Source organism: Oryctolagus cuniculus, chromosome 18 (genome assembly GCF_964237555.1).
Source record: "Oryctolagus cuniculus chromosome 18, mOryCun1.1, whole genome shotgun sequence".
Classification (NCBI taxonomy): domain Eukaryota; kingdom Metazoa; phylum Chordata; class Mammalia; order Lagomorpha; family Leporidae; genus Oryctolagus; species Oryctolagus cuniculus.
The window spans coordinates 55,844,513-55,868,253 of record NC_091449.1 but is presented as its reverse complement, the minus strand read 5'-3'; the positions used below and the strand labels follow the sequence as shown (position 1 = coordinate 55,868,253).

At 55.4% G+C, this 23,741-nt stretch overlaps 1 long non-coding RNA gene across 2 annotated transcripts; it reads right to left on the bottom strand.

Annotated features, from left to right (window-relative positions):
* Positions 1 to 62: 62 nt before the first annotated feature.
* Positions 63 to 21,618, bottom strand: LOC108176742 (uncharacterized). 2 transcript variants are annotated; one of them, XR_011384334.1, is made up of 4 exons: positions 20,561 to 21,618; positions 19,921 to 20,056; positions 19,374 to 19,434; positions 63 to 18,747 (listed from the first exon to the last, which is right to left on the bottom strand). It is a non-coding gene; the product is annotated as an uncharacterized lncRNA (long non-coding RNA). The 2 variants fall into 2 exon arrangements; XR_001793460.3 differs by having other exon boundaries at positions 1,814 to 16,324; positions 20,561 to 21,609.
* Positions 21,619 to 23,741: the final 2,123 nt, after the last annotated feature.

Sequence of the window (23,741 nt, the reverse complement as noted above, 5' to 3'; positions counted from 1 at the left end):
GCTGCCCTTGGCAACTCCTGTCCACAAGGCAGGACCTGTTCTCCGTGGCTGAGGGTGCCAGGAGCACCTCGGGGCACTGTAGGACCCTGTGACCCTCTGGCTTTCACTCAGCATTGCTTGCCTGTCCCGTCACCAGCCTGAGCCCTGTCTGTTCCATGTTTGCTTCTATAACCAAGAACACAGCAGGAGCTGCCGATTCATCGAGAGCGTACCAAGCGCTAGGTACTGCCAAGTGCTAGGTACTGCCAAGTGCTAGGTACTGCACTGGACAGCCGGCCTGGGGCCGCTCTCCCCCTCCCAGGGAGACCCTGTGGTTGTCTCTCGCTGAAGATTCTAAGAGGTTGGGTAATGAGCCCCACATCCCATGGCCAGTAGGGGTATGAAGCCAGCAACTTGGATCCATGGTCTAAACCACTGCCCTGGGTGTGGCAATGGCAGGGCCCCAGCCAGGAGGTGTACACCACCATGAAGTTAACTTCTCTGCAAAGTGCAGGTTACCCCCCCAGCATCCGGTTCTTTTCCAAGAGAAGCGCTAATAATATATGCTCCCGACAAGTGCTTTCTACGGTGTGGAACCTGGGGAGCAGGGCTAGAGGCATTGAGAAGCTATGGCCCCACCCACTCTGGGAACACAGGGCGAGGACCCCCGGCTGTGCCTCAGGGCCCCTCTGCGTGCAGCTCACAAACCTCCTTGGCAATGATAAAAAGGAACTGTCACTTCCTCTGGGAACTCCGCCCTGTTGGGTGCATTTGCTCCTTTGTTGAGAAGTTTCATGGAGCTTACACTCTCAAGTGAAACACAGGGGTTAAGTCGCTGCCTGGGCTCCATCATTCCCATTTCAGGGCACTGCTTCAAGTTCCAGCTGCCCGAGTTCCACCCGGCTCCATTCTGATGCACCTGGGAAAGCAACGGAAGATGGCCCAAGGGCCTGGGTCCCATGTGGGAGACCTGATGAAATTCCAGGCCAGCAGCTTTGACCTGGCCCAGCCCTGGCCACTGCAGCCATTTGGGGAGTGAGCCAGCAGATACAAGATCGCTCTCACTCTGTCTCTCTCTCTCACTGTCTCTGTCTGTCTCCCTCTCCCCCACCACCATCCCCTGAAATTCTGCCTTTCAGATATAAAATTTTCTAAAAATAATAATAATAATAATAAGGTAGAAGACATGCAGGTAAGAACACACATGATGCCGAGTAGTGACGAGCGTGCTGAAAGAAAGTAGACAAAGGAAAGCGACAGAAAAGACAGAGGTTTCACTGCAGCTTCTCGGCGAAGACAGCGTTCCAGCAGAGGCCTGCGTGAAGTGACGGAGTGCACCTGCTGCCACCTGGGAGAAGAAACAGCCAGGAAAGAGGCCCCTGGGGCTGGAGGCGAATGGGGGAAGCGGGTGACTGTAGGGGAGGTTGGGGAAACAGGTGAGGCCAGCCCAGGCCCCGTGGTGCCTCGGAGGCTGTGTTAGTCCACTTCTCTATAACAAAATACCTGGGGCCTGGACGTGTACAAGGAAAGGAGGTGTTGAGCCCGTGGTCTTGGACCCTGGAAGTCCCAAAATGGGGCAGCTGTGCAGTTCAGGCTCTCTGGTGAGGGCCTAAGGGAATCAAGAGCAGGAGCCGGAGGTAGAGGGGAGGTCACCTGGAGAAACTGGAAGCCAGGTGGGGGAGGGGCAGGTCTTGTCTTTGATGACAACTTAGAGAGCCGACTGCTCCTGGAGACTGGTTAAGCCCTTCTGTGGGCAGCACCCAGTGACCCAAACTCCTTCTACCAGGCTTCACCTTCCTCTTAAATTTCTTTTCAATGACTTTAAAAAAAAAAAAGGTTTATTTATTTGAAAAGCAGAGTTTCAGAGAGACAGAGAAAGACTTGGTTCACTCCCCAAATGGCTGCAATGGCAAGACTAGGCCAGGCGAAAGCCAGGAGCCTGGAACTCCATCCAGTAGGTAGCAGGGACCCAAATACCTAGGCCATCTTCCGCTGCCTTCCCAGGTACATTAGCAGGGAGTGAGATCACACATGAGGTACCCGGGACGCAGACCAGTGCCCATCTGGGATGCCCGCATGGCAGGCAGCATTTTAACCCCCTGTGCCGTAATGCAGCCCGACTCTGAGGTTCCACATCACCTCTCAGCATCAGCACACTGAGGACCAAGCTTCCAACACCTAACACCTTGGGCAGCCCACTCAACCCACAGCTGAACCACAGCAGGGACCATGACGCAAAGGGCTTGGAAGCTCACGGTCAACGCAAGCTTCCGAGGGTGACATCAGCAGGGTAGGACAATTTCTGGCAAATGTGCGGACATTAAACCACAGGAGGCGAGAGCGAGTGAGTGAGCAGAGAGACCAGCTAGGAGGCTCCTGAACACTGGTGCAGTTGAGAAAGGCTGATGTCTTGCATCAAAAAAAAAGTACAAGCAGTGGTGATATCAAATATCAGATTCTATTTGATAGCCTGACATCAACTATCTATGTCAAAGATGCAATCAAAGGCCTTGCTAGGAATTAGATTCAGGACAAGCAAGAAAGGGGTAACGGCTTGCAAGGCTGTTGGCTTGAGCAGCTGGGTGCATAGTGGGTGCCATTCACAGAGACGGGAAGCCTAGGCGAGGAGCAGAGTTGGGGAAGGGACGGGTAAGAGGATTTCAGACGCACTTCCAGGTGGCACCTTCACTTCAGGATAGTTTCAGAAGGGCTTATTTGCAGGGGAGCTTTGTGCCGGGGAAGGAGGAAGGGCAGCCAGAAGGTGGCATCAGCCTGAGCTGACACTCGGGTACAGCCAGTTCAAGGCCATCTCTAGAAGAGGGCTGGTTCCCACACTTGGGGTGGGGGCAGGGGAAGGGGATGTAGAAGGGGCTGCTTCTAGAGGTTAATGGGGTGGAATTCAGGGGACACTGGGCACCCATTTCCTTACCCTTGTCCACTCAGCTGTTCCTACCCCATCTGTGCTTGGTGTAGCAGCCCTGCTGCTGCAGACACATAGCCTGTCCATCATCTCACCTGACCCTGGTCCTCAGCCACCAGAGCAGCTGAGAGACCCTCCAAGGCCATCCCAAGGCCTGCCTGTTCTCCGAGCGTGCACTCGATCAGATGGTGTTGCAGTTTCTAAATCCTCCTCTTCCCTGTGCGCACTCTCTACAGCCACAAGAATCCAGGCTACTCCAAGATGCTCAAATTCCCTCTTGTTGCCATAGAAACTGGGTGTCAGAACCCCTGGAAATCTCAAGGCTTTTCTGCTGCCTGCCTATCATCTCTGTCACTACCGGTGATAATTTGAGGGTTTGTGATGCCACCACCCGCTACGGAGAACCCGTGTCCCACTTCCCCCTGGCAAGGAGGGCTTCTCTGCCCTTCTTGAATAATTCATCAACCCAATCTCAGAATATCCAGGCTCTGTTTCCCGGGGCCATCTTCAGTAGCAATTACAAATTCAGCCCAGGTTCCAACAGAGAACAACACTTTCCAATTAGGGGTCTTCAGAAACATTCGTGGAAATGTGTAGTGTGAAAATATCCATGGATTCCAAACTTTGTTGCACCAAAATGCACTTATCTTTTCTTTCCATTTTTCCACGACTTTTTTTTTTTTTTTTTACAGAGGCAGAGAAACACACATTCAGACAGAGAGAATCATGATTTCACCCTCCGGGCACGCGTGTGGGTGTACACCTGAGTTTACATTGGGAAATACTTCAGGGAGTGATAGAGTCTGGAAATCAGTTACTCAAGAATATGCAAGGGGGGTGGGCAGTGAGGGGCATCAGGTTAGGCTGCTGCCGGGGATGCCTGTGTCCCCTGTCGGAGCGCCTGGGGTCGAGCCCCACCGACGCTTCTGATCCATCTTCTAGCTACTGCACCCTGGAGCCAGCAGCAGATGGCACTTGGCTCTCTGTCACGCATCTGGGGGGACCCAGCTGGAGTTTCTGGCTCCTGATTTGGCCTGGCCAAGCCCAGGCTGTTGCAGGCATTTGGGGAGTGAACCAGCAGATGAAACTTCTCTCTCTCTCTCTCTCTCTCTCTCTCTCTGCCTTTCAAATGTGTAAGTAACTCATCAAAAGAAATGCCCAAGGAATGTTCAAAAACTTCATGGAACATATGCATTATCTTTTCATTCATTTTTCCATAACAATTTAAAAAAAATAACCACGTCTGCTCTTTGCTTTAATCAAATGCCATCCTGGCTAGCTCAGGCAAAAAGGAGAAATCGTGGCTAGAAGCTGGGCCACCAACAGGTCACACGGCACAAGCTGAGCTGGGAGTGACAAACTGCCACGGCTCTTCCATCTCCTGTCTCTCCTGTGCCCTATCCAATGGCTTTGTTCTCTCAGATGGATGTCCTCCCTGGGACAGGAAACGCATCTATCCATGTTTATAAATAAGTAAGTCACGCGTGCTGTATCTGCAGCGTCGGGAGCTATGTCAAGCACACAGCAGATGCTCATAAGCCTGTGTTAAAGAAACTGGCTCAGCATGACACATCCGAGTGCCTCACTGGCAGACAGACTGCTTCTCTATCCCATGTTCCAGGAGCCCTGGCTGGCCCACCTTAGGCCCCATGTTTACCCCTGACCAATCAGCCACGGCCAGCAGGTCGGGGGGGGGGGGGGAGTCTTCCTGGGATGAGGGGCTGGAGGTTCCAAAGGAACAGAGGAAGACTTGGCGCCCAGAGAAGGGAAGTGCACTGACAACAGTCACCCCGCACGTCCCGTTTTACAAAGGGAAAAGCCGAGGGTTGCAAAGTCCGCAGAGCTTCCTCAGCTCACGAGACTGAGTGCCCAGGTCTCCTGGACTCTCCGTTCCAGGAGGAGGGGGAGACAAGCGGGAGTAAACATGGTGGAACTCAGAATCTTGGCATAAGGGCAGTCGAGGGGCCTGTGGGGGATGCGCTGAACATGTCAACGCATGCACGCGTCCGCACGTGGAGCAGCAGCACGTCTGGCCAGGCACACTGGGACTGACAGAGGGGACCAGGCACGTGGGCCCTGGGCACACGTGGACAGCTACCTCCATAAAGTATTGTAAAATCTATTTTTATCAGTGCATTGGCATACAGGTGAATATATTAGTATCATATATTAAGACAATTTCTTTAACCCAAAAGGCCATTTTGGCCTTTGGATTTTAAAAAGCAGAACATTTTCGCAAGTCTCCCCAGCAGCCCAGCCCTAGACCCTGCACTGGGCCTACCGGAGAAGACAGCCCTGGGAGGCACTGGCCCCCACCGCGCCTGCACGAGCCACGCCTGCAAGAGCACTTCAAACAATTCATGGAGGATGGAATTCAAATAGATTGAGAGAGCGAACCAACTCCCAACTACTGGTTCACTCCCCAAGTGCCTCCAAAGCTCGGGCCAGGTCTCCCACATGGGTAGTGGGGACCCAACCATTGAGCCCTCACCTGCTGCCTCCCAGGGTGTGCATTCACAGAAGCTGGAATCTGGAGCAGATCGAGGCTGGAACCCAGGTATCCTGATGTAGGATGCAGGCATCTTAACCAGAACCATTTTTAAATATTTATTTATGTGGAAGGCAGAGTTACAAAAAGAGAGAGAGGCACAGACCAAGAGAGAGGTCTTCCATCTACTGGTTCATTCTCCAAATGGCCGCAATGGCTGGAGCTGGGCCAATCCAAAGCTAGGAGGCAGGAGCCTCCTCCGGGTCTCCTACATGGCTGCAGGGGCCCAAGGACTTGGCCCATTCTCCACTGCCTTACCAGGCGCATGAGCAGGGAGCTGGATTGGAAGTGGAGCAGCCAAGACTCGAATGGGCACCCATATGGCATGCTGACACCAGCCTTTTATCCAGTGTCTTAAGCGCTAGGTCATACAACCATCCCCACGGACTTTCTGAAGTACCCTCATATAGGCAGCGGCTTTTGTCATTTTGAAGGGCCATTGACTATACTCAGGTCCTTGAAGAGTGGGCTGAAGTGGTCTCTAAGTAGCCAGTCAGGAAACAGGATGGCTTCCCGGAGGGCCCTGTGGAATCACTCAAGGGGGTTCATCTGGTGGCCAAGGTGTTTGAACGTTAGTTTCATGCCCAGTTTTGTTCCCAAACAATTCAAAGTTAGAAGCACCTGGGAAGCAGGTAAAATTGTGTGCAATGCAACATGGAAGACTAACATAAGGTGATAACACATCAGCGGGTTTTAGGCTTCTCCCCTAAACACAGGTATGGGGTCGCCTAGCGTGGGCCTCACACTAGCCATGGGGAACTTAGCATCATTGTCTCTTCTCTCTAGAGCCTGTGGCACAAAACTCTGAGGTCACTTCCCCCAAGGAAAGCCGCCAGCCAGCGGTGGAGTCAGAATTCAGCTAGGGGCAGGCTGACCTCATGCCGTGGACAGCAGAGGCATCCACAGGCAAAAAATAAAGTATCCCCTAAACCCAGCACCAAGGGCAGGGTAGCCTGGCTCGTTCTTCTGGGGGTGGGGGGGGGGGGAGGGCACGAGTTGCTAGACAGAGAGGGAGCTCAGAGGGAAAAGTAAGCAATCAAGACCGGATGAGAGCAGCTCGTGCAGAGCCCCACAGGCCTGCCAGGGGCTCCTTGTCTCCTTCCGGTCTTGGCTTGTCTTGGCTTAAATGGCACGGTCTCAGTGCAGCCCACCCTGGTTACACTGCACTCCCCTAGTCCCCTCCCCGGCAATATCTTTCTCCATGGCACTTTGACCACGTGGCTTTACGATGGCTCCAGCAGGGCACCTGTTCCTCCTGGGGCCCTCACTGTTATCCACGTCCTGTCCCCTGAACAATCAGGCAGGCTGTGGAGGACAGAGCAGTGATTCCCAGAGATGTCTGTGCCCTAATCCCCAAGCAGAATGAACCTGTGATCTCACATGGCAAGGGGACTTGAACTTGCAGAAGGAATCACAGTTGGAGTGGCCATTTGGCTCAGAGGTTAAGACATCACTTGGGACGTCCATAGATTAGAGTGCCTGAGTTCAAGTCCCAGCTGTGCTTCTGATCCAACTTCCTGTTGATGCACACCTGGGAGGCAGCAGGCGGTGGCTCAAGGGCTTGGGTCCCTGCCACCCACGTGGGAGACCTACATGGAGTTCCTGGCTTCTGTTTTCAGGCTTCTGTTTTCAGCCAGGCATTTGGGGAGTGAACCAGTGAATGGAAGATCGACCTCTCTCTTTCTGTACTTCTTTATGTGTTGCCTGCTTTTCCAATAAATATGACTTCAAAAAAAAAGAATTAGGTTAAGCCTCCACCTGTGGCATTGGCATCCCATATGGGCCCCCGTCTGAGTCATGGCTACGGCTCTCTGCTAATGGCCTGGGAAAGCAGTGGAATATGGCCCAAGTGCTTGGGCTCCGGCACTCACGTGGGAGACTGGGAAGGAGATTCTGGCTCCAGTGTGGCCATTTAGGGGGTGAACTAGTGGACGGAAGACCCCTCTGTCTCTCCCTCCCTGTCTTTAACTCTGCCTCTCAAGTAAATAAATAAATCTTTTTTAAAAAGAAAGAATTAGGTCGCTCTCCAATGATCTTAGAAACAGGCGGATTCTCCAGGTGGGCCCAGTGCAATCATAAGGTCCCTGCACGTGCGGTCAGGACCAGGGTGGTGCAATGCCAGGCCGCCTCCTCCGGCCTCTGTGGCTCTGAACGTGGAAGGGGCAGCAGGCAGAGTCTGGTAAAGGCAGGGAAACAACTCTGGAGCTTTCAGAAGGAGCAGAGCCCTGTCAAGACCTCTGTGTCAGCCCGGTGAGCCTGAGGTGGAAGCCGCTTCCTGTCTCTCCGGGGCGAGCTCTCTGACTGCTCCAGCACTCACAGGGATGAAGCGGCTCCAGGCTCAGAAGTCCTGCTCATCCCTGCTGCCCACAGACAAGGTGCCTCTGGGCACTGCCTCCTGCGTACGGGGTGGGGGCCTCAGAACCTGGCAGCTTCTGCAGGGGGATGGTTGTGTCTGCCGTGGCCGGGGCGCTGACCTGCGATGACCCGTCCCACTCCGGAGCCGAGGCACCCGAAACCACCCTGAGGCCTGGTACAGCGTGCTCAGGCCCCCGAGCGGCCAGCCCTCTGTCCCCTTCAGCGCTCACAGCGTGCCGGGGAGACCTGGACACACGTTCCTTCTGGGGTCATGGGTTCTTCGTCTGTAGAATGGGGATCGTGGGATGAGTGACACGCACGTCTCCCTCAGCACCTCACCCCCTGCCACGCTACTGAAGGCCACATATGGATGGTAGACATGGAAAAGATGCGACGGCATTTGCTAAGAAGGAAATGGAAACTCAAACCAGAACGAGATGCCCCGGCACAGCTGTGAAAATCAAGTGTCATTCTTAAAATTTTTATTTCCGTTTACAAAAGCACAGTCGGCTAAATGGTGCATTATGGGAATCTTAAGACCTTCACATATAGCCTAAAAAATAGAACAATCGAACAAGGTTAACAGCAGCTTAAATCGCCACAGCGAAATGCTTGCGTCCCATGGAACTAAATCCTGGATTCAAGAGAGCCCTGGGACCCTGACCGTCCTCGGGGAGCCCCCCGGGAGTTGCCAAAGGGGGGCCAACGAGTCTGTTCCCAGAGTGGCAACACATGGCAGCACCTGGGACGGCCGTCAGCAGTCAAATGCCGTATCCTTTTCCGGTGAAGAAACAAGCGTGGTCCTGTGGCCTGGAGCACACAGCCTTTCGGGCGAGCCCAGTGTGACCCCAGGGCCATCCGCGGATGACAGAGGCCCACTAGCAGCGGTCCACTCTCGGGGGAGAGCCACGCCCCCATCGGGGCAGAGAACAATCATCTCATACAGTTTGGGACAATCGCTTCCCCTGAGAGTCAAAATACAGTGGGCAGCGGGGGCGGTGACAAATCGCCAGGACTTCCCATCAAACAAACGATTTCTGAAACATGTCACAACTCGCCGCCTTTCATCTGCACGTTTACCTGGGGAAAGCTGAGTGAGCCCCTTGCTGATCCGGCACCTCCTCCCATGCAAACCACAGCAGGAACATAGCAAATGGCCCGCAATGACTTACGACATCTTTCTAACAGGTGGAAAAAAAAAAAAAAAAACACAAAAAATAAAGACAAATCTTTGTGATTTTCCAAGATAGCTGGCAGGTTCCCTCTCTCCTTTCTCTCTGATTTGGGAGGGCAGGGGGTCTGGACGTATGATGAACACACGGTCAGCGTGGGCCTGGGGACCCATGCAAGCTCTAACTAAGGCATAGAGTAGACGGTGCCCGCATAAAAACCGGCACACAAAGGCTCCCGGCACTGTTCAAAAACGCCCCCCAGCGGCAACAGCCCACAGGAAAACCAAATGCGGAGTGGTTGGTAGCTTTGGGATCGGCAAGGAGGGAAGGCCTATACTTCCGGGAATGGAGAGTCCCTACCTGTACTTCCGGGGAAGAAAAGTCCTTGTCAAGGTCCCTGCGGGTGCCTAAAGGTCAACCAATGAGGATCAGACCTGCCTCAACCTTTAACCCCCACACCCTGAATCTATAAAAGGAGCCCTCCCAACCTCTGACGTGCAGCTTTCCCGGCCTGGCCCTGCTCTGTTGGGACCGGGAACCTCGCCCGGGAGCGGGATCCCAATAAAAGCTTGTGAATTAATTGATGCGTCTGCCTGGGAAGATGTGTTATGCGCTGGACACCTTGCAGTGGTATGTCTGTGCCAGGGAGGGTCATCTCTGAGTGGGGTAAAGTGTTGACGCATCCACCTCAAACATTTGGCTAAGCACAAGAAGTCAGATACAAAAAGCCACACACTGTGTGACTCCCGTTGCTACACTCAGGGGTCAGAGACTGCCTGTGGGTGAGGACGGGGGAGAGGCCCAGCGCACGAGGATGGAGTTCCCTTTTGGAATGAGACAGGATTAGACACCCAAAACCACCAAAAAGGCAAAAAGTATTTCAAACTTAAGAAAAAAGCCTACGCTGCCATCGATTTCAAATTTAAAAAGTAAAAGAAATAGCTTGCAAAAGAAAAATAGCTTGCTCGTAAGCGAAGAATTTTTGTTCTTTGTGTTTCAAAGTTATCTACTCTGGGACTTAAAAACTCAACATAAAACACCAAAAAGTGTTCGGGTCAGACCCAGAATGTCTGCTTGCCAGAATGACCTTTCACACAGGGACAGTGGCATCCGTCAGTCACCGCGGAGGCTAGTCCATCGCTCCAAGCACACTTCCCTAAGACAAACTGCCTTCCGACATCCGTGTTACAAAGCAGTGCAAACCACACCGGTGTCTGGTCAGAGCCCACTCACATCCTGGGACTGGCAGTCTTCAAGGTCAAAACTATTTTCATAAAAATGCTAAAACTGATTTACATTGGCATGCATTTGTTTCTAAACAAATGGAGACGTTTGCTTTTTTTTAAGTGTCTCCATTTCCATTTCTAAGGCAGGAATATCAATAGTTTTAACCCACATAAACAAAAGCCCTTGGGGGTAATCTCAATCCATTCTAAGACTGCAGAGGGGAAGGTCTGATCTTAAAACGGGGTGTTGAATGAGGAAGGAAAGAGAAGAAGAAATGGTAGACCGACGCACCTACACGGAAAACAGCCACAGTGCTCTGGTTAGGGCATTTCATACAACAAAACGAACAAGGCATGTGCTGTTGTGCCAGAACGGAAATCTGGGGAGAAGTCTGATACGAAGCTGATAAGACAACAAGACAGAGACCTTGCCCAGCCCGTTAAAAGTGATCTGCCTCAGTGCCCGAGGCTGCCACCACCCTGCGCCCCAGGTGCTTCCCTCCCCCCAACCCCAAGCCCAGCTGCAGCGGACCCCATGCCAGAGCGCCTCCCCTGAGCCTCCAGCGTCCTGGCCCTCCTGAGGGGGCCTCATCCCCCGGGGTTTCCTCCATCCCATGCACACAAGCTGGGGAGCTCCAGAGAGTCCGCCTCCGCCAGGGCCCGGCGAGACAGCTGCGCGGGAACTGCAGAGAAAGTGTCCGGAGGCTGCTGGGACAATGCCGCCGTCTGCTACAAAGTGGGCTTTTTTAAGACCTGGGAGCTGGAGAGGCATGGGGCCCGCGTCAGGGGGCTGGAGGACGAGGGCACTTTAGAGAGAATCCAGAATGCAGGGCCAGAGCCAAGAGAGGAAACGTTCTTCAAAGGCAGGGAGTGACTCGGGGGTGCCAGCCGCGGGGCTCACAGCCCACTGACTTGCACTCAAGGGCGCGGGTCCCCGGCGGCAGTGGGACAAGCGAGCAGCACCACGCGACCCGCCGGCCTCTGCTCTGCCGGCGCTGCCAACCCCAAACTCTCCGCCCATGGCCGGCCAGCTGTGGGGCCGGGGGCCGGTGTTGGGGCGTTCCGTGAGCCACGTTCCGTGCCACACGCACCCCGAGGGGCGCAGGGAGCAAAAGCAGGCCGGCCCTGCGCACGCCGAGCCCCGCGGGGCTCCAGACAGTGAGCGGCTGCTCCTCCGCCATCGTCCCTGCCGCCGGGCATCCCAGACGCCCGACCCCTCGTCCTGCTCAGAATCCCGATCCTGAGCCGGCCCCTTGCACCCCAGCCTCTTCCAGTCATGGTTCTTCAGGGCGGCTCCCCGCCTCGCCCCCACGGCCCTCAGCACCCTGGGGACGCGATCTGCAGGGCCGGGCGCTCACAGAGGATGCGGAGCCTCCCTGTTCAGAAATGCATCGAGAGCATGTGGCCACTCAGGGCCACAGAAGTCACAGGCCCCTCTCGAACGTGGGGAGAGAAATGAGCCCATCAACATCTTGCCGGAAACGCAGAATCGGAGCCCGGGGCCTGTGGCCCGTCAGCTCCTGGTGAGCCAGGCCCAGACGCTCAGCGCCCCGGTACCCCTAAAAGGAAGCGCTGAGACTCGCCAGAGCAGGAAGTGCAAAGCGGACCCGTGTGAAAGACCTTCATCATAAACACAAAGCGCGTGCACAGGAATTTGAGAGAGCACAGTGAAGTCGTCGGGAGTCCTTCAAGCCCGGAACCAGGCTGGCCCACCCGGACTTCCTGTCAGCACACAGAAAGGAGAAGCAGGCGCTCACAGAAGCCAGGAGACTCTCCTCAGAGAACAGGCGGCTTCCCCAGAGGCGGAGCGGGTTTCTTTCCGAAGGAGCTACAGAGGCACAAAGCAAAAGCAAAAAGAGGGGAGAGGTGGCCGGGCGAGGCGGGGAGTTCTGAAGAGGTAGCCCCCGGCCCACTCCCGGCCTGGGGAACTGGAGCCCACACCGCTTCCCGGCTCTGCCCCTGGCATCCAGTGCGCCACAAGTCAGAAAGCAGCTGGAGCCCAGGGCGACCAGGCGCGTGGGCTCACAATGATTCCAGGACAGAATGCCTGCCGAAGCTGCCTGCCAGGCTTCCCTGGGGCAGGGGAGAGGGGAGGGGGGAGGCGAGCCCCCTTATCAAGGGGCCAGCCAGGAACAAACCCTCACAAAGCCTTCAGAGGCCATCAGCAGCCAATCATAGCTCTGCAACACAAAGAAAGTCAGGAAGAAAGAGAGTGGTTTGGAAAAGACGCAGCCTTCCCGCCCTCCGCGAGCCGAGCGCGCCCACCTCTGGCCCCCCAGTCCTGGGGACGGATAACCAATCAGGCAGGAGAAAGAGCAGAAGCTGCTTGAGGAAATGCAAGTGAGCAAACAAAAGCCAAGCGCTGGGTGAAGAATCAGCCCCACAAGACAGCTCCTGCCAAGTTCACAGAGGCGTCCGGAGCACGGCGGCTGCGTGGCACCGGACTGGAAGGAGCCCTTGCACAGAGCAGGTGCGAACTGCCGACCTCAGGCATGTTTCAGGGCGGACGTAACTGGAAACCGAAGATCCATCAGCTCTCCGTGTCCTTCAGACTGCTCCGAGAAGCCACGGACACCAGGGGCCTCCTGGAAGATGGCCCCGACCGCCACAGGGGTTTTCCCCAAACAGGCACAATCTCCCACCACCGACAGCCACCTGCGGGGACACTTCCCCTTCCTGCTGAAGAAGCCTCATCTATACAGGAAACTCCACCGCCTGTCCCCAGGGCCACCTGAGGACCCCCTGCAGTACCATCCTCTCTCTGGGCCAGCTGAGGCCCCACCAATAGACTCGAGAAACCCTTCTCTTCTAAGGAGCTGGGCGTCACGGGCCACCCCGCGTCTCCACGAGTCCCATGATCACAGCAAGACAAAGACGCCCACCCCACTGGGAGCCCACACCTCACCTGGGGGCCTTCCTGGGCCTCCCCGGCCTTCCACCTAGGGTTGCCCTTGGGCTTTCCTGAGCAAGCAAAATTGGTGTTTCCCCTAAAGGAGAACTTCTGCTTCCCCAAGAGGGTGTATGCAGACAACAATCTGAGGTCTGGGATTACAAGGAAAAAACTCTGGGCCACTCTGAAGGCCGCACCCCACACTGAGTCCCGCCATACCAACAAAGAGCCAAACTTCAACGTCCTCCTTGCCCCTCCCGGGGCGGGGGGGGGAGCACACCCATCCACTGTCCCCAGACTCTTGTGAGAGCTCGCCGGGCAGGCCAAAAGCCTTCATTCTGAAGGTCAGTGCAGATCAGCCACTGTGCCAAAGGGTCAAAGAGGAACCAACTCAGTTCTCGAAAAGCCAGCCAGCCCAGGGCCAGCCCAATCAGCAGCCTCCTCGGGCCTCAGCTCCTCTCCTGGGCTCTTCTGAGAACTAGGAGCTCGTGGGACCAGGACACCCTCAGGTGACACTGCCCTCCCAGCAAATGAGAGGACCCCATACTGCGAGGATGATGCGCACCAAGCAAATCATGTGCAGCATGCCTGGCTTTGAGAGACACATCCTGGGAGGTGACGTTTGCCACAAACTCCAGACCCGTGGCCTTCAATCTCACAAGAAAACCCAGCATCTCAGGTACCTGTGTGTCAGTGACCACCTGTAATATCAACGCAGTCTGCGGCATGCAGCGCCCAGCATCCCTATGTTGCTGTTTGAGAGCGCCATGATGATGGCCACACACACTCTGCAGAGAAAGCAGCCAGCTACATTTCTGCAGTGCCCAGGCCTTGCTCCACTCTGCACAGCCCAGCCCATGTCACAGATGCATAACCACGGCATGAGCAAATGACGGCCCAGGTCCACGGACCACAGTCAGGGCTCAAGTGGCCATGCTCACCACGGTGCACACTCCCAAGAGCTCAACCCTCCACTGACTCTTATACCCTGGGGCCACTGGATGACTCGAGGCAAAAACTCATCCTGGATTGCTTTGTGCTGTGAAGCCCTGTGCCATGTGTCACAGTCAAATTCTCAACAATGAGGAACTCTCGCGCTGGTTAAAATCCATGCCTGGGGCACTACCCTCCTGTAGGCACACCAAGCATTAAGCAGAAACGCTCCTGACATCTGGTAGAACATCTTTGACTCCTGAGCTAAGATGGCCTGCTCCGCGAGCGCAGAGATGTTAGGGCGTGTGGGTAAGAAGCCAGACCAGACAAGGAGAGCCACACCTGACTCATCTAAGAAAGACATGTCACAGGCCCTCATGGCATCCGGGAGGACACCTACCCAGAGTCCTCATGAGGCAGGTGCCTGGCCCTCTCTCCCAGGGCCTTCGGGCCATCTCTGACATAGTGAGGACCTCAGAGCTCCCAGCTCTTCTTCCATCTCTGTTTCCAGAGAAACTGTCTCCTTGAGAGCCTTTTCTGGTTTGGGGACCTGCCAAATCCCAGGCTTGTGGTCAAACACAAACCTCTATGCCATCAAAGGTTCTGTTCCCCACAGAATTCACTGCTTAGTTTTAATCGTAGCTCATGGCTCAATTAAGCGTGAAAGACTGTGAGGTCTAGGTTGCATTTAATGGTCTTTTAAAAAAAAAATTAGGTTCGGGTGACCAAAAATATATTAAGCACCCAAGTTGCAATTGATCCGGCTGCCCAGCCATGTCCCAGAACAAGTCCTTTATGTGCAACGAGGCTGGGGTTTGGAAAGCTTGTCACCAGTAGACTCTGGAACGCCCCTTCACAGGATATAGCAGGCCCCCCAGGGGATGCACTGAAGTAGGCAGAGACCACCAAGTTTCAGAAAAGCTCACCCAACTTCAACACTCTTCTTCAACAAAGAAATAGCACTGACTGAGGGCTCACTCCTCAGTCACACTCAACCGCGGGTGGCATTGTCCCCATCCCGAGGCCGGGACACCCTGGAACGTGTGGAGCACAGGTGCGCCGCGCCAGGGATGCTGCCACTCATTCTACAATGCATGGGACAGCCCCACGTGGCAGAGAACTGCTTCGACCCCACGTGTCAATGAGACCGAGACTGAAAAACTCAGGTCTGGAATAAAGCCCCCCGACACCCCCCGGGGCACCCAACCGTCATGACCATATCGAGTGAGCACCTGGGGGAGGCTGGAGAGTCCATCCCGTACTGGTGCTGTCGGTGCAAGCACAGATACCATGCCCAGTGTTGGAGGCGGACGTGAACCCCATTCCCTTCTGTGAACACCCTCAACCTCAGACACATGAGATGCTAAGGCCAGGCACCCCTTTGATGGAGCATCCCATTTTTCACATCCCATTTAAATCTCACAGCATTCCATCACATCAGGATTCTCGAGATGGTCGTGTGACAGGGGAAAGACTGGGGTGCAGAGAGATTTGGACTGCTTTTCCAAGATAACACAGCTAGTGAGGGGGCACTGCAGGTTCAGAGACTGGACGTTTGTGGAACCCACAGTGAGGCCTCAGCCAACCCCGAAGCACTCTGTCTCCTCCCCGCTCCCCACCAGGCTCGCAAAGTAGGCAAAGGTTAAGCCTACAGAAGTCCCCACAGGTCCCCTGGCCGGCCCTGACACACCACCCTTACCAGCAACAGCTGCTGTCCCGGGCAGACACCAGGCTGGGGCAGAGGCAGCGCCCTCCAGAGACCCCAGGTATTGTCAGGAAGCCGGCCACTGTCCTCATCTCTTGTAGGCGCAGAGGGCTCCAGGTGCAGCCCCGGAGGCCCCGCTGCTGCTGCACGAGAGGCCTCAGAGTCCGGATCAGCTTCTCGGCATCTCCAGCTGGGCTCAGCAGCCCACGTGATCAGCGCCCGCCGCTGACTCGGACAGCAAGCAAGCCAGCCGGAAGTCCTAGCACCTGTGTATCTCCCATCATCCACCTGCATATTCGAAGGGCCTGTGGGCCCTGCCTGGGCTCCCCGGTGGGGCCAGCAATTTGCCAGTATGTGGACATTGAACTAAATGAGAGTCCCGGCGAATCCCCGAGGTTTCTTTCTTCCGTCTCACCTCCTCTTGAGTCTCTCGGTGGGTGGGGCTGGCAAGTGGCCACACAGGAACCGACCTCACTCTTCCCACTGGACCTGGTGGCCTGGGATGGGCTTAGGGATTCAAGCTGCAGGGGCTCCTCCTCTGCCTTCACACCCTGGTGGCTGCCCTGTGAGCCAGCCGGCACACAGCTTGCGGAGGCCTGTGACAATCAAGAAACTGTGTTCAACTCAGTGCTGCTCAGAAGCTTACTGCTTCTCTCTTTCCAAAAACACGCATCCAAACCTAAAGAATGTCCCAGAAAACAACAGCCAGCCAGAACTAACAGATGCCACCCACTTGCCTTGGGTACACCAGGCCAATTTGTTACATGAGTTAAACCTGCCATTGCTGTCCCCTCTCTCCCAGTCCCCACCCATCTCAGTCAGATTCGCCTGGCTTCTCTCCATATTTTGTGTGCCCCCATCAAGGTGTCCCCGGGGCCGGGGCCTTTGGGCCACTGGCAGAACAGCCACGGCACTGCCCACGTCTGGGCCCTGGTTGGCTGATCTCTCGAGAGGGTCCCAGCACCTTCCCTTGACTGTTGTGCACAGGAGGCTTTGGGGAAGGGGCTGGGAAACACCCAGCTCAGGCCCCACCTATGGCTGCAGATTGACTGCCATGACCCAGCTCCCCTAAGGGCAATCTGAGACATCCCCCCAAACACACACATACACAGCACGCATCCAGTCTCCCACTGGCTGGACAGCAGCCCCGCACCCTGGGATGACCTCATCCTAAAATAGGCTGCAAGGGACAAATCCCACTGTGTGATAGGGGGAATGTGTCCAGGTCACACAACCAGTCAGGGGGGACACAGAGGCGAGACCTGTGCCCTTGGCCCAGGCCACTCTGCCTCATCAGAACCTTCTTATTCCTCGTCCAGCCACAAGCAGGCCGTATGGTGGGACCCGAGGGAGTGGGGGTATCCTTGACCTTAACCCCAGCTCGGAGAGGAGCCAGCCTGCTGCGGCCACCCCACCCTGCAGCCCTGGGCTGCCACAATCCCACATAAGGAGAGAGCTGCGGGTAGGGTCCAGGACTAAGGGGAGAGCTGTGGGTAGGGTCCAGGGCATCCCCCGCCTGCCAAGTTTCCTTCCCACTCTGTGCCACCCCTGCAAAAACCCCTGGGACCCCTGCTGATGGGGAAAACACGCCCCACCACACCCTAGGTCATCTGTGGGCGGCTGCCTGCGTCCAGCCACTGGAAGCAGCACACGACGTGAGCAGACATGGCTCTAGGGCCCGCAGAGGGAAGCAGGTAGACAGACTGCACGGAGATGACCTCCCAGCAGGCTGGGCTGGGGCAGGGGAAAGGCGGACCAAAGGCCAAGCCAGTCTCCCACAGCGGCTCTGATTGGGGAGGTGATGCCCAGGCTGTGCGTTGAAGAGGAAGCAGAGGTAGAAGTGGAAGAGAAGGGACAGACACAGCCAGTACCCCATTCCCCCCGCCCCACCTGCTTCCTCTTCCTCCCTCCCTCCTAACTCACCTGGTCACAGCGCTGCTCCGACTACAAGAACCAGCCTGCCTCTGGCCTCCCTCTCTGCTGTCTGCTGGGTTTCCCACAATGCTTCTGGGCCCCAGACCTTGACCTTGGCTCCCTGACTCCTGCCGAGGTCCACCCACAATCTGGACCCCAGAGCTCAACACATGGGAAACACCTCTTATGCACCTGCTGCAGGGGGCTCAGCTAAGCTCAAGCCACCTTGAGCCCATAACAGGGAAGCCACCCTGGGAAACAGAAACAATGCAAAGGAAGGTTCCCGGCGGGCTCTGGGGCAGGACCAAGTTCACCCCGGGGCTGGGCAGGGAGCCCAAGGCTCAGGGCTGGCCATGGGGCAGGGCTCACAAAGCAAGCCTGACCATGATGAGAGGGCTGGGGTGCCCTGATGGAGGGGCACAGTAGGCTGTGTGCTTATCAAGGCCCCCAGAGTGAAGGTTGCCCCTGTGCCTCTGCAGCATCTGTGATGATTCCCCCTTCCTAGCTGGGGACCCCTCCCCACTGGGTACCTCCAGTCTTTCTGGGCAGGACCCCCAGAACCTCACCTGGGTTTAGCCAGGAGAGAAAATCCAGAGCTCCCAGACCAGAGCATTTGGGATGCAGCACGAGGTGAGCCCCTGGTGTGCAGTCCTCACTCTGAGGGTCACTCACCCACTAAGGGAGCCTGAGAAAAACCCCTGCCTGGCCATTGCCAAGGCCTTCCATCAGCCGCCACAGCCCTTCCAATCGCTTTCCTGTGAATCACATTATGGGCTCCAGCTGGTGGCTCCTGGCTGGCAGGTGCGTCAGGCCCTGGGGTCTTAGCTATTCCCCCAGTACCCTGCTTTCTCTCAGGTCTTCCGGCCCAGCAGGTGTGAAAGGTTTCTCACTCACAAGGGGGCTCCCTCACCCCCTGCACGCTGAGCTCCCGCCGTTACAGGGAAGCCTGTCAGCACCTGTCAAGGCTGCCTTTGACCCCCTTTTGAAATCTGACGGTGAGGGGATGCAATGGCCACAAGGGGGCAGCAGAGACAGCAGCGTTACGTGGGCACAGTCCTCGGCCTCAGCAGTGCGGTTCTTGGCCTTTCCTGCATGTTGGAGTCACCTGGGGAGTTTGACCACCATCGCTTTGTGCGCCAGGTTCCCACCCCTACAAATTGTGAGTCGGCGGGCCTGGGAGCAGCCCTAACCTCTGGCTCTTTACAGCGCCCCAGGAACTTCAACAAGGAAAGAGGAAGTGGAGGGCCAGCTGCAGCAGCTTCGCAAGGGCTAGACCTCCCCAACTCAAGGCAAGTTCACTGCCCATCAGTGTCAAGGTCACCTGGCATCTTGCCAAAGTGGCGGACCCTCCAGACCCACCCCAAGCCTACTGGATCAGAATCTGCATTTTGCCAGATTCTTCAAATGCACACTGAAGTTTGAAAAAATGCTGGGCTTGAATTCCAGAAAGGGCCTTGGGAGATTCCAGTTCTGCACAGGTTATAGGTCACAGTGATTGAAGCCCACAGGAAGGGATCTGTTCACTCAAGGTCATTGGCCATGGACTGGGCGGGATAGCACAGACCTCATGACCCTGACTCCTGCTGCACCTGCTCTTATAGCCCAGAGTTGTGTCTGGGCACAAGATGGCAGTGAACAGTGGCAGGAGGTTGGTGGGGCCATGGAGCTTCCCATATGACCTGGGGGATCCCAGGTAAGCTTCTGTGTTCATATATAACTCAGGACATTCACCTGTGGTGTCAGCCAAGGACGGTGTCTCACCTCGAGCCATGCTGTGGAACCTTATTGGAACCTAGGAAAGCAGAGAGGGGAGAAAAGGACCCCAGTGGACACGCAGCCCTGGAAGCCTTCCTGCAGCCTGGGCTTGCGCAGGAGCAGGACAGCTGGTGGAGGCAGGGACTGTGTTTCAGACCCCATGACCAAGCAGGGCAGGGAAGGCATCCCCTGTGACCAGGGCACAGTAGGGGCTGGGCAGCAGTGGGGAGTGACGCTGGAGTGGAAAGGCGCTGATTTCAGGTGAGGACTCTGGCCAGGCAGAGCTAATGCAGACCCTGGGCTGGAGCTCGCAGACTCATGGAAGGTGAGGAGTCTGGGCCTTGGGACAAGGCTTGAAGCTCTTTCATCTCAAGGTCATCAGCATCCGGCAGGGTCCAGATCCCAACTGGGAATGTAAACCAGACTCTTGTGAGCCGGAGCTGGCTACACGGGAGTGGGCGCGGTTACCAGAAGCTTCTTGCTCAGGCCACGCTGAGTGTCGGCGATGGCGCACGCCACATACCCGGCCTCCGCTGGCCACCCCGTGTCCTGACTCCATTCTGCTCCTGCCACGCTGATCCCCAGGGCTTCAGTGCCTGGGCACCTCCTTGGCGTTCTCCGTAGTCCCTTGAGTTGCTCCTTCAGTCTTTTCTTGCCCTCTAATTAACAGCAGCATTCAATGAGCATTTCATAGCTAGTAGACTTCTTTACACAGGAGAGTTTAATTTTACAAGACTGCATAGAAATGGGTTTTGTTTGGTGACTTAAAGATGAAAAAACTCAAGGACCAAGTGGGCAATGGCAGGAATTCAGGCCAGGCTGTTGTTGGCTCAGGCACCCTTGTCCCAGCCTCTCTCCATGACCTCCAAGGTGAGACTGCCCAGGACGCTGCCTGGGTCACTCCAGGACCTGCAGGCCACACTTTATCCCTTCCTAATTCATTTTCTGCCTGTTGTGCGACAAAGTTTCAATTCTCTGTCCCAAGCTTTAATTTTCTCCTTTGTCCAACAGACTCACATTCCCAAAGGCCCATGGCATGCGTCCACATGAACATCGGTCCTCCCCCCAATAACCACCCAGCCCCACCTCCCAGGCCCGAACGCTCGCCAGAGCCTGGGCAGCTCCGCCCTGCTATCCCCAGCAGGGCACTCAGTTCATCCTACCCAGAAGGCTCCTTCCTCGTGAACCTGCTGGTCTCCTGCCGTGGACTGTGGGATCCTGGGGGGCAGGTATCTGTCCTTGGTGCCTCTTGCACATTTAGGCACCTCCCCTGGGTACCAGGCATGGCAGACACAGGACCCCCATGCTTCTCAAACCAGCGTCCCCTCCCAGTTCCCCCGTTTTGCTCATGAGACTCTTGTTCCCCCTGACCCATCGACTGCAACCGCATCCTCACTTCCCAACGGTCCTCTCGGCTCAGAACCACCTCCCAACTGCCTCTTGGATTGCCCGTGCACCTGCATTCCAGCAGCCCAACAGCTCATCTCCACCTCCAGTAAGCCGGGATGAGAGGTGCCATGCACCGCCTCTGGCTGGCACTCAGTGTCGGGACGCCACCCTGCTTCCTACAACCTGCTGTTCCCAGGGCTGCCCGCCCCTTCCCCCTGAACCTGAACCATGCTCTGCTTAACTAGTCCCTCAGTTGTCAGTGTAGGTCCTTCCAAAGGACCACACACTCTCAGGGGCAGGAACTGTTTTATTTTTCATACCCTCAACGTCTCTCTCACACAAACTCATCCATAAATACATTCTGAGTCAATGAACTGGGGGATTCTGTTTAAAAGTGTTTGGTTCATAGGGAGCATTTAAAAATACAGCGTGGATGTCAGCACATGAATGTCCTGATGTAAAAACTTAGAAGACTGTCTAGACCCAGCCCCTTCCCTCCCCATGCACCTACTGCCCAGAAATGTGTTGACTATTCAAATATTTCCTGACTGAATAAGAGAAAGAGATGTTAAGTCTCCTGCTCTAGGGGAGTGTATTCCTAAGCACTGGAAATACCCAGAGAGCTTATTGAAAGCTCACTCCCCAAGCCCATTTATTTCCAAGACTTACTCATTCCGAATCTCTGGAGTAAAGCTGGTGGCTTCTATATTTAGTCATCTGTTGTTAACTTTTAATTTCTGCTTTTAAAGCAAATTTTTGACTTAGAAACAGTTGTGAAAATAAAGTACCTGCATACCTTTCACCCACCCACCTACCCCAGATGTTAACACCACATAACTGTAAAGTGGTGATCAAAACCAGAAAACTCATATGGATCCACGTGCAGGGGCCTACTGGCTTTACTCACATTTAGCCAGCTGCCCCTTTGTGCTCCAGTCCCGGACAGTCCATGGTGTCTGCCTCTCACATGACCCAAGTGCTGGCCAGTGCCTTTGTAGAACTCCCCTCGGCATGAGCTGCTTACTTCCTCACGAGTCCCTCCCGACTGTGCATGTTGGGCAAGTAAGCACAGAAATGCGGTCGTATCTTCAGCGCTTGAATCAGGGGTACATCGTGCTCATAAGTATAGATGTCATATGATCCCACTTAATAGAAACATGCAGAATAGGCAAATCTCTGGAGACGAAGTGGACATGTGGTTGTCTCAAGGTTGGGAGGTGGGTAAGAGTGCAAGGCTGCTAATGGGCACAGGGCTTCTATTGGGGGATGCTAAAACATTCCGATACGGGTTGTACAGTGACACTGCACAAATGCTTAAAAACGGATTATGATAAATATACAAAAAAAAACATCAAATTGTGCATGTTAATGAGTGACTCATGTGAATTATTAGTTTTTTGTTTTTTTTTTTTAAGTAGTAAGGGACACTGCAAGTAGTGAGCACGGAATGCAAACTAGTGAGAAAGAAAAATGCATTGAATGAGAAAATGTGGACCTTCTTGACTGCACATTTAGGCACCTCCCCCAGGTACCTGATGAGGACACCACAGCTGTGCAGCGCTGTAAACCAGCCACTCCTGGCCAAGACAACTGTGTCCAAGACCCCTTCCTCCCATGGAAAGCCATGCCTCACAGGGCTGAAAGAATCCGTTTTCTCCTCAGCTGGCTCCCTGGCACCCGACAGTGTGTGATATTCTTTGACATTCTGATAAATTATTTGTGTGAGCTCAGCTTTCGTGGTGGATACCACAATAGTTACTCATAGCTACTGAGCACTTCCGGGTCCTGGGCCTCACTCTGAACCCTTTGCCTAGACCACCCCACTGGACCCCTACAGAGTCAGGACCAGCATTGCCCTGTTCTGTGCATGAGGGAATGGAAGCACACAATGTCAATTCCCAAGCCAACACAGGTAGTAGGGATGGCTGCAGAAGGTTTTCAACCCAGCTTTCAAAACCCACCCTGGCTCCACACCTAGAAATATGCAAGGACAGACACTGGCAGACATCAGGTAGCAGGTGCAGAGTCCCCGAGACAGATGAGCCTCAGGGACTCAGACTCCACCCTGATAGCAACCACAGGGCCCTGGAGGAAAAACCAACAGCAAACATCCCGGCCCTTCTGCCCAGCCACAGCTGTGTCACTCAGAATAAGAGCAGCAGACCAGGGCTCTGCCAATACAAGACCTCCTTTGTTGAGGCTCCGGCAGCAGCAACTGGAACAAATCATGCTGTGAGCTGCAGACAAAACCACATTCTTCAGGCCACTCTTTGGCATAAAGATGATCTCTCAGAGGTAAACTGAGGCAGGGATGGACTAGCAGCTGATGGGGGTGAGGGAAGAGAGGTGGCTGAGAAGGGACGGCATGCTGTCCCCAGGGTGGGCTAATGTCCTCCAGCAAGGATTCACAGAAGAGCTGCAGCACCAAGAAGGGTGGGGACTGCAGCTGGAGGGTCTCGGCACAGAGAGCTGCCTGGTGGGTGGGGCTCTGATTCCCACCCCTACTCCTGAGGTTGTGCAGAGGTCAGGGGGGAACCTGTGTGCTCCATCTCCAGACTCTCCCATCCCACCCAGCTTGGGGCCACCCTCTGCCCCTTCACTCTCCCCTCCTGCCGGAATTCTCATGTGTCTCTGGTCCCATTGGCCCCAGCTCCAATGGCCCCTGGCCCCATGGATGCCCCCAGTCCTCCTGGCTGGTTGGTTCTGCTCACGGAGGCCCAGGGAACCCTGGAGGAGGTAGGCACACCCTGGAGCTGCCTGGCTGCCTGGAGAAGTACAGGAGCCAAGGGGCACAGTGTCCTCATGAGCCAGTGCCAGGGGCCGGGCAGATGCCCCCTGGTGGAGGAATGTGTCCAGGACAGAGGCCAGGCAGGGAGGGCCTTCTGTCCTCTGGACATCTAGGAGGCAGTCCCAGTGACTGCCCCTCTGCCACTTGCACACCCGGTCCCAGAGCAT